Raw genomic sequence first — 10,680 nt, forward strand, 5'->3', positions numbered from 1 at the left:
CTTTACAGGCAACTTATTGTCATTATGCTAATCAGAAGAGAGGTGGGAATCTGGAAACACTCATGATGTGTGTTTTAAATACTGTCTGTGTTGATGGTGAAGGTTACAGAACTCTGTGATGTGTGTTTTAAATACTGTCTGTGTTGATGCGAATATTACAGAACTCTGTGATGTGTGTTTTAAATACTGTCTGTGTTGATGGTGAAGTTTACAGGACTCTGTAATGTGTGTTTTAAATACTGTCCGTGTTGAGGGTGAAGGTTACAGAACTCTGTGCTGTGTGTTTTCAATACTGTCTGTGTTGATGGTGAAAGTTACAGAACTTTGTGATGTGTATTTTAAATACAGTCTGTGTTGATGGTGAAGGTTACAGAACTGTGTGATGTGTGTTTTTAAATATAGTCTGTTAGATGGTGAATGTTACAGAACTCTGTGATGTGTGTTTTAAATACTGTCTATGTTGAGGGTGAAGGTTACATAACTCTGTGATGTGTGTGTTAAATACTGTCTGTGTTGATGGTGAAGGTTACAGAATTTTATGATGTGTATTTTAAATACAGTCTGTGTTGATGGTGAAGGTTACAGAACTGTGTGATGTGTGTTTTAAATACTGTCTGTGTTGATGGTAAAAGTTACAGAACTCTGTGATGTGTGTTTTAAATACTGTCTGTGTTGATGGTGAAGGTTACAGAACTATGTGATGTGTGTTTTAAATACAGTCTGTTAGATGGTGAGGTTACAGAACTATGTGATGTGTGTTTTAAATACAGTCTGTGTTGGTGGTGAAGGTTGCAGAACTCTGTGATGTGTGTTTTAAATACAGTCTGTTAGATGGTGAGGTTACAGAACTATGTGATGTGTGTTTTAAATACAGTCTGTGTTGATGGTGAAGGTTGCAGAACTCTGTGATGTGTGTTTTAAATACAGTCTGTTAGATGGTGAAGATTACATAACTCTGTGATGTGTGTTTTAAATACAGTCTGTATTGATGGTGAAGGTTACAGAACTCTGTGATGTGTGTTTTAAATACTGTCTGTGTTGATGGTGAAGGTTACAGAACTCTGTGATGTGTGTTTTAAATACTGTCTGTGTTGATGGTGAAGGTTACATTACTCTGTTATGTGTGTTTTAAATACTGTCTGTGTTGATGGTGAAGGTTACATAACTCTGTGATGTGTGTTTTAAATACTTTCTGTGTTGATGGTGAAGGTTACAGAACTCTGTGATGTGTGTTTTACATACTGTCTGTGTTGATGGTGAAGGTTACAGAACTCTGTGATGTGTGTTTTAAATACTGTCTGTGTTGATGGTGAAGGTTACAGAACTCTGTGATGTGTGTTTTAAATACTGTCTGTGTTGATGGTGAAAGTTACAGAACTCTGTGGTGTGTGTTTTAAATACTGTCTGTTAGATGGTGAAGGTTACAGAACTCTGTGATGTGTGTTTTAAATACTGTCTGTGTTGATGGTGAAGGTTACAGAACTCTGTGATGTGTGTTTTAAATACAGTCTGATAGATGGTGAAGTTTACAGAACTCTGTGATGTGTGTTTTAAATACGGACTGTGTTGATGGTGAAGTTTACAGACCTATGTGATGTTTGTTTTAAATACAGTCTGTGTTGATGGTGAAGGTTGCAGAACTCTGTGATGTGTGTTTTAAATACAGCCTGTGTTGATGGTGAAGGTTACAGAACTCTGTGATGTGTGTTTTAAATACTTTCTGTGTTGATGGTAAAGGTTACAGAACTCTGTGATATGTGTTTTAAATACTGTCTGTGTTGATGGTGAAAGCTATAGAACTCTGGTATGTATGTTTTAAATACTGTATGTGTTGATGGTGAAGGTTACAGAACTCTGTGATGTGTGTTTTAAATACTGTCCGTGTTGATGGTGAAGTTTACAGAACTCTGTGATGTGTGTTTTAAATACTGTCCGTGTTGATGGTGAGGGTTACAGAACTCTGTGATGTGTGTTTTAAATACTGACTGTGTTGATGGTGAAGGTTACAGAACTCTGTGATGTGTGTTTTAAATACTGTCTGTGTTGATGGTGAAGGTTACAGACCTATGTGATGTGTGTTTTAAATACAGTCTGTGTTGATGGTGAAGGTTGCAAAACTCTGTGATGTGTGTTTTAAATACTGTCTGTGTTGATGGTGAAGGTTACATAACTCTGTGATGTGTGTTTTAAATACTGTCTGTGTTGATGGTGAAGGTTACATAACTCTGTGATGTGTGTTTTAAATACTGTCTGTGTTGATGGTGAAGGTTACAGAACTCTGTGATGTGTGTTTTAAATACTTTCTGTGTTGATGGTGAAGGTTACAGAACTCTGTGATGTGTGTTTTAAATGCAGTCTGTTAGATGGTGAAGGTTACAGAACTCTGTGATGTGTGTTTTAAATACTGTCTGTGTTGATGGTGAAAGTTACAGAACTCTGTGATGTGTGTTTTAAATACAGTCTGTTAGATGGTGAAGGTTACAGAACTCTGTGATGTGTGTTTTAAATACTGTCTGTGTTGATGGTGAAGGTTACAGAACTCTGTGATGTGTGTTTTAAATACTGTCTGTTAGATGGTGAAGTTTACATAACTCTGTGATGTGTGTTTTAAATACTGTCTGTGTTGATGGTGAAGGTTACAGACCTATGTGATGTTTGTTTTAAATACAGTCTGTGTTGATGGTGAAGGTTGCAGAACTCTGTGATGTGTGTTTTAAATACTGTATGTGTTGATGGTGAAGGTTGCATAACTCTGTGATGTGTGTTTTAAATACTGTCTGTGTTGATGGTGAAGATGTCACGCCCTGACTCAGAGGACGCTTATATATTGAGTCAGGGTGTGTATATTCCTTGTTATGATTTTCTATGTTGTATTTTCTATGTTTAGATCTAGTATGTCTAGATCTATGTTGGCCGGTGTGGTTCCCAATCAGAGGCAGCTGTCGCTCATTGTGTCTGATTGGGGACCATACTTAGGCAGTCTATTGGCACTAGTGGGTTGTGGGATCTTGTTCCGTGAAAGGTATGTTGTTTGTGTCTACCTTGGACTTCACGTTTCGTTTCGTTTATTGTTTTTTCGAGTGTTTATTAAGTTTAAATAAACATGTATGCATATCACGCTGCGCCTTGGTCCGTCCCGTCTATGAACGAACGTGACAGAAGATCCCACCAAACGAGGACCAAGCAGGGTGCCCAGGAAGAGTGAATAGCCATGTCACAGGTGGGCAAATTGTGGTCATGGGAGGAGATATTTGCGGGGAAAGGGCCATGGGCGAAGGTAGATGACCAGGCAGGAGAGGTGAAACGGCAACACGGAAGCCGGCCGAGGAGGAGGCCCGAGAAGCAGCCCCAAGAAAACATTTTTGGGGGGGCTAAAGGGGTGGTCGGGGAGCGAGAGAGAAGAGCCCTGACCACTGCACCCGGTTGGCTTCAAGATTGGGTCCCCACAACCATGGGAAGAGGAGTGGGAACAGTATTATACTGAGGAGTCGGAGGATGACGACGACGACGAGTTTCTGTTCCCTAACTCGTGGGGGCTCCCGGAGGAGTCCTCACGGGAAGAGGAGTGCCGACGACGGAGATCCGAGAGGCAACCCCAATAATTTTTTGGGGGGCACACGGGGTGGATGACGAGGCAGCAGGAGGCCGTGGAAGGGCGAATCTGCAGGTTAGGAGAGGAGGCCACCATGTTACGGGGGCTATTGGTTCAGAGGGAGCAGGAGTTATTCGGTCAGAGGGAGGAGCTACAGGAGGCTAAAAGGGAGAAGGAAAGTGTAGAGGCACGGCGAGAGGAGCTGGTTAGGCAGCAGAGGGAGCGGGGGTTAATAAAGGAACCCAGTCCCGCTCCTCGCACCAAGCAAGTGGTGCGTGTCGCCAGTCCGGTCCGGCCCGTTCCTGCTCCCCGCACTAAGCCAGTGGTGCGTGTTCCCAGTACGGCCCGACCTGTTTCTGCTCCTCGCACCAAGCCAGTGGTGCGCGTCGCCAGCCCGGCCCGGCCTGTTCCTGCCCCTCGCACCAAGCCATTGGTGCGCGTCGCAAGCCCGGCCCGGCCAGTTCCTGTCCCTCGCACCAAGCCAGTGGTGCGCGTCGCAAGCCCGGCCCGGCCTGTTCCTGTCCCTCGCACCAAGTCAGTGGTGCGTGTCGCCAGCCCGGCCCGGCCTGTTCCTGCCCCTCGCACCAAGCTAGTGGTGCACGTCGCCAGCCCGGCCCGGCCTGTTCCTGCCCCTCGCACCAAGCCAGTGGTGCGCGTCGCAAGCCCGGCCCGGCCTGTTCCTTTCCCTCGCACCAAGCCAGTGGTGCGCGTCGCCAGCCCGGCCCGGCCTGTTCCTGCCCCTCGCACCAAGCCAATGGTGCGCGTCGCCAGCCCGGTCCGGCCTGTTCCTGTCCCTCGCACCAAGCCAGTGGTGCGCGTCGCAAGCCCGGCCTGTTCCTGTCCCTCGCACCAAGCCAGTGGTGCGCGTCGCCAGCCCGGCCCGGCCTGTTCCTGCCCCTCGCACCAAGCTAGTGGTGCACGTCGCCAGCCCGGCCCGGCCTGTTCCTGCCCCTCGCACCAAGCCAGTGGTGCGCGTCGCAAGCCCGGCCTGTTCCTGTCCCTCGCACCAAGCCAGTGGTGTGCGTCGCCAGCCCGGCCCGGCCTGTTCCTGCCCCTCGCAGCAAGCTAGTGGTGCACGTCGCCAGCCCGGCCCGGCCTGTTCCTGCCCCTAGCACCAAGCCAGTGGTGCGCGTCGCCAGCCCGGTCCGGCCTGTTCCTGCTCCTCGCACCACCCTCGCACCAAGCCAGTGGTGCGCGTCGCCAGCCCGGCCCGGCCTGTTCCTGCCCCTCGCACCAAGCCAGTGGTGCCGTCGCAAGCCCGGCCCGGCCTGTTCCTGTCCCTCGCACCAAGCCAGTGGTGCGCGTCGCCAGCCTGGTCCGGCCTGTTCCTGTCTCTCGCACCAAGCCAGTGGTGCGCGTCGCCAGCCCGGCCCGGCTTGTTCCTGCCCCTCGCACCAAGATAGTGGTGCACGTCGCCAGCCCAGTCCGGCCTGTTCCTGCTCCTCGCACCAAGCCAGTGGTGCGCGTCGCCAGCCCGGTCCGGCCTGTTCCTGTCCCTCGCACCAAGCCAGTGGTGCGCGTCGCCAGCCTGGCCCGGCCTGTTCCTGCCCCTCGCACCAAGCCAGTGGTGCGCGTCGCCAGCCCGGTCCGGCCTGTTCCTGCTCCTCGCACCAAGCCAGTGGTGCGTTTGTCCAGTCCGGCACGGCCGTGCCTGTTCCACCGGTGCCTGGTTCGGCACCGGTCAGCTGCTCTACTCCGGAGCCAGAGCAGTCCGCTCCTCCGGTGCCCAGTTCAGCTCCGGTCAGCTACTCCACTCCGGAGCCAGAGCAATCCGCTTCACCGGGGTCCAGTCCAGCTCCGGTCAGCGGCTCCACTCCGGAGCCAGAGTAGTCCGCTCCACCGGTGCCTGATCCTGCTCCGGTCAGCTGCTCCACTCCGGAGCCAGAGCAGTCCGCTCCACCGGGGGCCAGTCCAGATCCGGTCAGCGGCTCCACTCCGGAGTCAGAGCAGTCCGCTCCACCGGTGCCCGGTCCAGCTCCGGTCAGCGGCTCCAGTCCAGACCCAGACGTCAAATCAAATCAAATCAAATCAAATCAAATCAAATTTTATTGGTCACATGCGCCGAATACAACAGGTGCAGACATTACAGTGAAATGCTTACTTACAGCCCTTAACCAACAGTGCATTTATTTTAAACAAAAAAGTAAGAATAAAACAACAACAAAAAAGTGTTGAGAAAAAAGAGCAGAAGTAAAATAAAGTGACAGTAGGGAGGCTATATATACAGTAAAATAAAGTGACAGTAGGGGAGGCTATATATACAGGGGGGTACCGTTGCATAGTCAATGTGCGGGGGCACCGGCTAGTTGAGGTAGTTGAGGTAATATGTACATGTGGGTAGAGTTAAAGTGACTATGCATAAATACTTAACAGAGTAGCAGCAGCGTAAAAAGGATGGGGTGGGGGGGCAGTGCAAATAGTCCGGGTAGCCATGATTAGCTGTTCAGGAGTCTTATTGCTTGGGGGTAGAAGCTGTTGAGAAGTCTTTTGGACCAGTCCAGATCCGGTCAGCGGCTCCACTCCGGTCAGCCCCTCTCCAGGTTCGGGGTCTCCCACACCAGGGTCCAGACAGGGCTTGGAGTATAGTGGGAGGAAGGAGAGGGGAAGTAACGCACCGAGGTCTAGACCAGACCAGGGGCGCAACAAGGAGGCGAAGAGTGAGAGGTCGTCACGCCCTGAGCCGGATCCGCCTCCGAGGCGGAATGCCACCTGGCCCCTACCCTGTTATGTGTATGTTGTGCGGTCGGAGTCCACACCTTTGGGGGGGGGGTACTGTCACGCCCTGACTCAGAGGACGCTTATATGTTGAGTCAGGGTGTGTATATTCCTTGTTGTGATTTTCTATGTTGTATTTTCTATGTTTAGATCTAGTATGTCTAGATCTATGTTGGCCGGTGTGGTTCCCAATCAGAGGCAGCTGTCGCTCGTTGTCTCTGATTGGGGACCATACTTAGGCAGCCTATTGGCACTAGTGGGTTGTGGGATCTTGTTCCGTGAAAGGTATGTTGTTTGTGTCTACCTTGGACTGTTTTGTCGAGTGTTTAAGTTTAAATAAACATGTATGCATATCACGCTGCGCCTTGGTCCGTCCCGTCTATAAACGAACGCGACAACAGAACTCTGTGAGACATGACTGTTTGTTTGTTCCTCTTGTTCTGTTTCTGCATCCTTATTTCTTCACTCACTCTCCCTTTGTCTCTCTTTGTTTCTCTCTTTTTGATTATCTCTCTCTCCTTCTCTGTCTCCCTCTCTTCACACTATGTCTCTCTCTTTCTTCCTCTGTCTCTCTGTCTGTCATTTAAAGAGCAGAGCACATCATTGCTTCTGTCTCTAAACAGTCAGTGTGAAATCAGACTGACAATAATGAGAAACAGAATTATGTATCTAAACCAACTCTATAAACTCTCGCTGTATTGTGTTTCATAACACTGCATATCTTAACTAGATTCATGGGTTTGCATATTTTTCACAGCTCTCCAAAGTTTGAAAATTGCTTTTGACCACCAGCATACTTTTTAAATTATGGGTAATATTAAATACTGTATGTGATTTCTGAGAGATTCTGTGGGAGCAATATGTGCGTAGTTGGATAGTTTCAGTTAAGACTGTTATATAGCTTTTGGAAAATGCCTTTCTGAATTTCTAGTAGCAGTGTGTAAAAGTGTGTCTGTGTGTGTGTGTGTGTGTTTCTGGGTCAGCTGTGTGGTCTACTTAAAGACCCCATACGGTGATTTTACCCCTTCATGGAACCAACACAGGAGTAGGAGCTGCTGCTCCTCTAGAGTACACCATGACCCATATACACTCATTACCCTCTCAGCTACACACACGCATGCACACGCAACCGCACGTACGCCCACACACACAAACACACACACACACACACACCTTTGTGACGTTACAACATTCCTCGATGGGAAGGAATACTGCAGGGCTATTACATGCTCTCTCTCTCTCCATAGCCAGGATTTCACGATTTCACTAATATCATCAAAATCAATAAATCATAGCACGTTTTTGGGCTCATTCAGTAGTTTTTATCTGAGAAAGTAGAATACTTTTGAAAAATAATGTGAAGTACCATTTCTATTCCTAAAACATACATTGAAAATGATACTGTTGCTGCTTCCTGTTGTTATGGCTTTTTGATTTATTGCCGATTGTCAAAACACTGGTTCTAGATATCCAAATTCATAATCAATATGCTGAAATAAGTTGTGATATTTTAAAGACCAATAAATAAAAGTTACTCCCTAAACACACGTGTGTAAAGTTCTGTATTTATTTTCTTAGTTCACCTTGTGTTCTTGAACGTAGCCCTGTTTCTTTGTGTTCTTGAACGTAGTCCTGTCTTTCATTTTTGTTCATTGATTTCACCTGTGTTAGTTACTCACCTGGTCCATTAGCTCCTTATTTAGTTCAGTTCATTCTGTTTGTGCCTCGTGAGGTATTGTTCGTTTTGACTCTACTAAGCCTTTTCCTAGCTTGTTTGTGAGAACCAGTTATAGCCTTCAGTCCTAGTTTTTGATTCTCCTGCCTGTTTGCCTACCTGTGTATGACCATTGCCTGCCTGTGACCACGATTCTGGCCTTTTGCGAAGGCGAAATAAACACCTGCCGCGCCCTGCACGTGAATCTACACCTTATTCTCCCTGAGTATTCATTACAACGTGTCACACTTGTGTTCAGATTACATGTTTTTTTGCTAAATTAGTACTTTATACAGTAAACTGCACATGGACCAATATTTACTATATAATCAATAGTTCGTGCAAATTAATCACTCACGTCGATATTGTATTTAAAACCAATGTAACTGGAACAATAACCGCGGAGACATGTACCTTTTGCGCTCTTGTAACAGACAAACCTTAATGAACTTGGGTACACTACATACAGTACCAGTCAAAAGTTTGGACACCTACTCATTCAAGGGTTTTTCTTTATTTTTACTATTTTCTACATTGTAGAATAATAGTGAAGACATCAAAACGATGAAATAACACATATGGAATCATTTAGTAACCAAAAAAGTGTTAAACAAATAAAAATCTTTTTCACACTCTTGGCATTCTCTCAACCAGCTTCACCTGGAATGCACCTCCCCTTTTGCCCTCAGAAGAGTCTCAATTAGTCGGGGCATGGACTCTACAAGGTGTCGAAAGCATTCCACAGGGATGCTGGCCCATGTTTCCTCCGATGCTTCCCACAGTTGTGTGAAGTTGGCTGGATGTCCTTTTGGTAGTGAACCATTCTTGATACACATGGGAAACTGTTGAGCGTGAAAACCTAGGAGCGTTGCAGTTCTTGACACAAACCGGTGTGCCTGGCACCGACTACCATAGCCCGTTCAAAGGCACTTAAGTATTATGTCTTGCCCATTCACCCTCTGAATGGCACACATACACAATCCATGTCTCAAGGCTTAAAAATCCTTATTTAACCTGTCTCCTCCCCTTCATCTACACTGATTGAAGTGGATTTAACAGGTGATATCAATAAGGTATCATAGCTTTCACCTGGTCAGTCTATGTCATGGAAAGAACATGTTTTGTGTACTCCGTGTATTTCTTCCTACATTAACCATGGAGAATGTTTTTAAAATGCTCCTGAGCACAATTTAAGCAGGCGCTCTAGTGTAGAGCGTCTATAGGGTCTGTGCAGCAGGCTGAACGTTTGACGTCCCTACTCTCTATGATGTGTTATAACCCTATCCTCAACCACAACCACAATCCTACCGCAAAACCTAGCCTAATTTCCACATCCTGGTTCAACCCTCAACCACAAACCTAACCCTAACCCGAGATTCATGTCTACATCCTGGTCCAAACCTAAACCTTAACCCTAACTCTAGCCATAACCCTGACTCACACAGTCATGACAAGTCTTTACTACAGTAAACTATGTTTGTACACTGAACAAAAATATAAACGCAACAAGTGTTGGTCCCATGTTGTATGAGCTGAAATAAAAGATCCTAGACATTTTCCATACGCACAAAAAGCTTATTTATCTCAAATTGTGTGCACAAATTTGTTTACATACCTGTTAGTGAGCATTTCTCCTTTGCCAAGATAATCCATCCACCTGATAGGTGTGGCATGTCAAGAAGCTGATTAAACAGCATTATCATTACACAGGTGCACCTTGTGCTGGAGACAATAAAAGGCCACTTTAAAATGTGCAGTTTTGTCACACAACACAATGCCACAGATGTCTCAAGTTTTGAGGGAGCGTGCAATTGGCATGCTGACTGAAGGAATGTCCACCAGAGCTGTTGCCAGATAATTTTAATATTAATTTCTCTACCATAAGCTGCCTCCAACATCATTTTAGAAAATTTGGCAGTACGTCCAGCCGGCCTCACAACCGCAGACCACGTGTAACCACGCCAGCCAAGGACCTCCACATCCGGCTACTTCACGTGCGGGATCGTCTGAGACCAGCCACCTGGACAGCTGATTAAATTGTGGGTTTGCACAGCCAAATAATTTCTGTACAAACTGTCAGAAACCGTCTCAGGGAAGCTCATCTGCGCACTCGTCATCCTCACCAGGGTCTTGACCTGACTGCAGTTAGGCGCCGTAATCGACTTCAGTGGGAAAATGCTCACCATCGATGGCCACTGGCACGCTGGAGAAATGTGCTCTTCACGGATGAATCCCGGTTTCAACTGTACCGGGCAGATGGCAGACAGCGTGTGAACAGAGTGCCCCATGGTGGCGGTGGAGTTATGGTATGGGCAGGCATAAGCTACGGACAATGAACACAATTACTGTCACGCCCTGACTCAGGGAACGCTTATATGTTGAGTCAGGGTGTGTATATTCCTTGTTGTGGTGTTTTCTATGTTGTATTATCTAGTATGTGTAGATCTATGTTGGCCGGTGTGGTTCCCAATCAGAGGCAGCTGTAGCTCGTTGTCTCTGATTGGGGATCATACTTAGGCAGCCTATTGGCACTAGTGGGTGGTTGGATCTTGTTCCGGTTAAGGTTTGTTGTATTCTACCGTAGGACTTCACGTTTCGTTTCGTTTATTGTTTTGTCGTGTGTTTATTTAGTTGAATAAACATGTACGTATATCACGCT

The sequence above is a fragment of the Coregonus clupeaformis genome, chromosome 15 (genome assembly GCF_020615455.1).
Source record: "Coregonus clupeaformis isolate EN_2021a chromosome 15, ASM2061545v1, whole genome shotgun sequence".
In the NCBI taxonomy this organism is placed as follows: domain Eukaryota; kingdom Metazoa; phylum Chordata; class Actinopteri; order Salmoniformes; family Salmonidae; genus Coregonus; species Coregonus clupeaformis.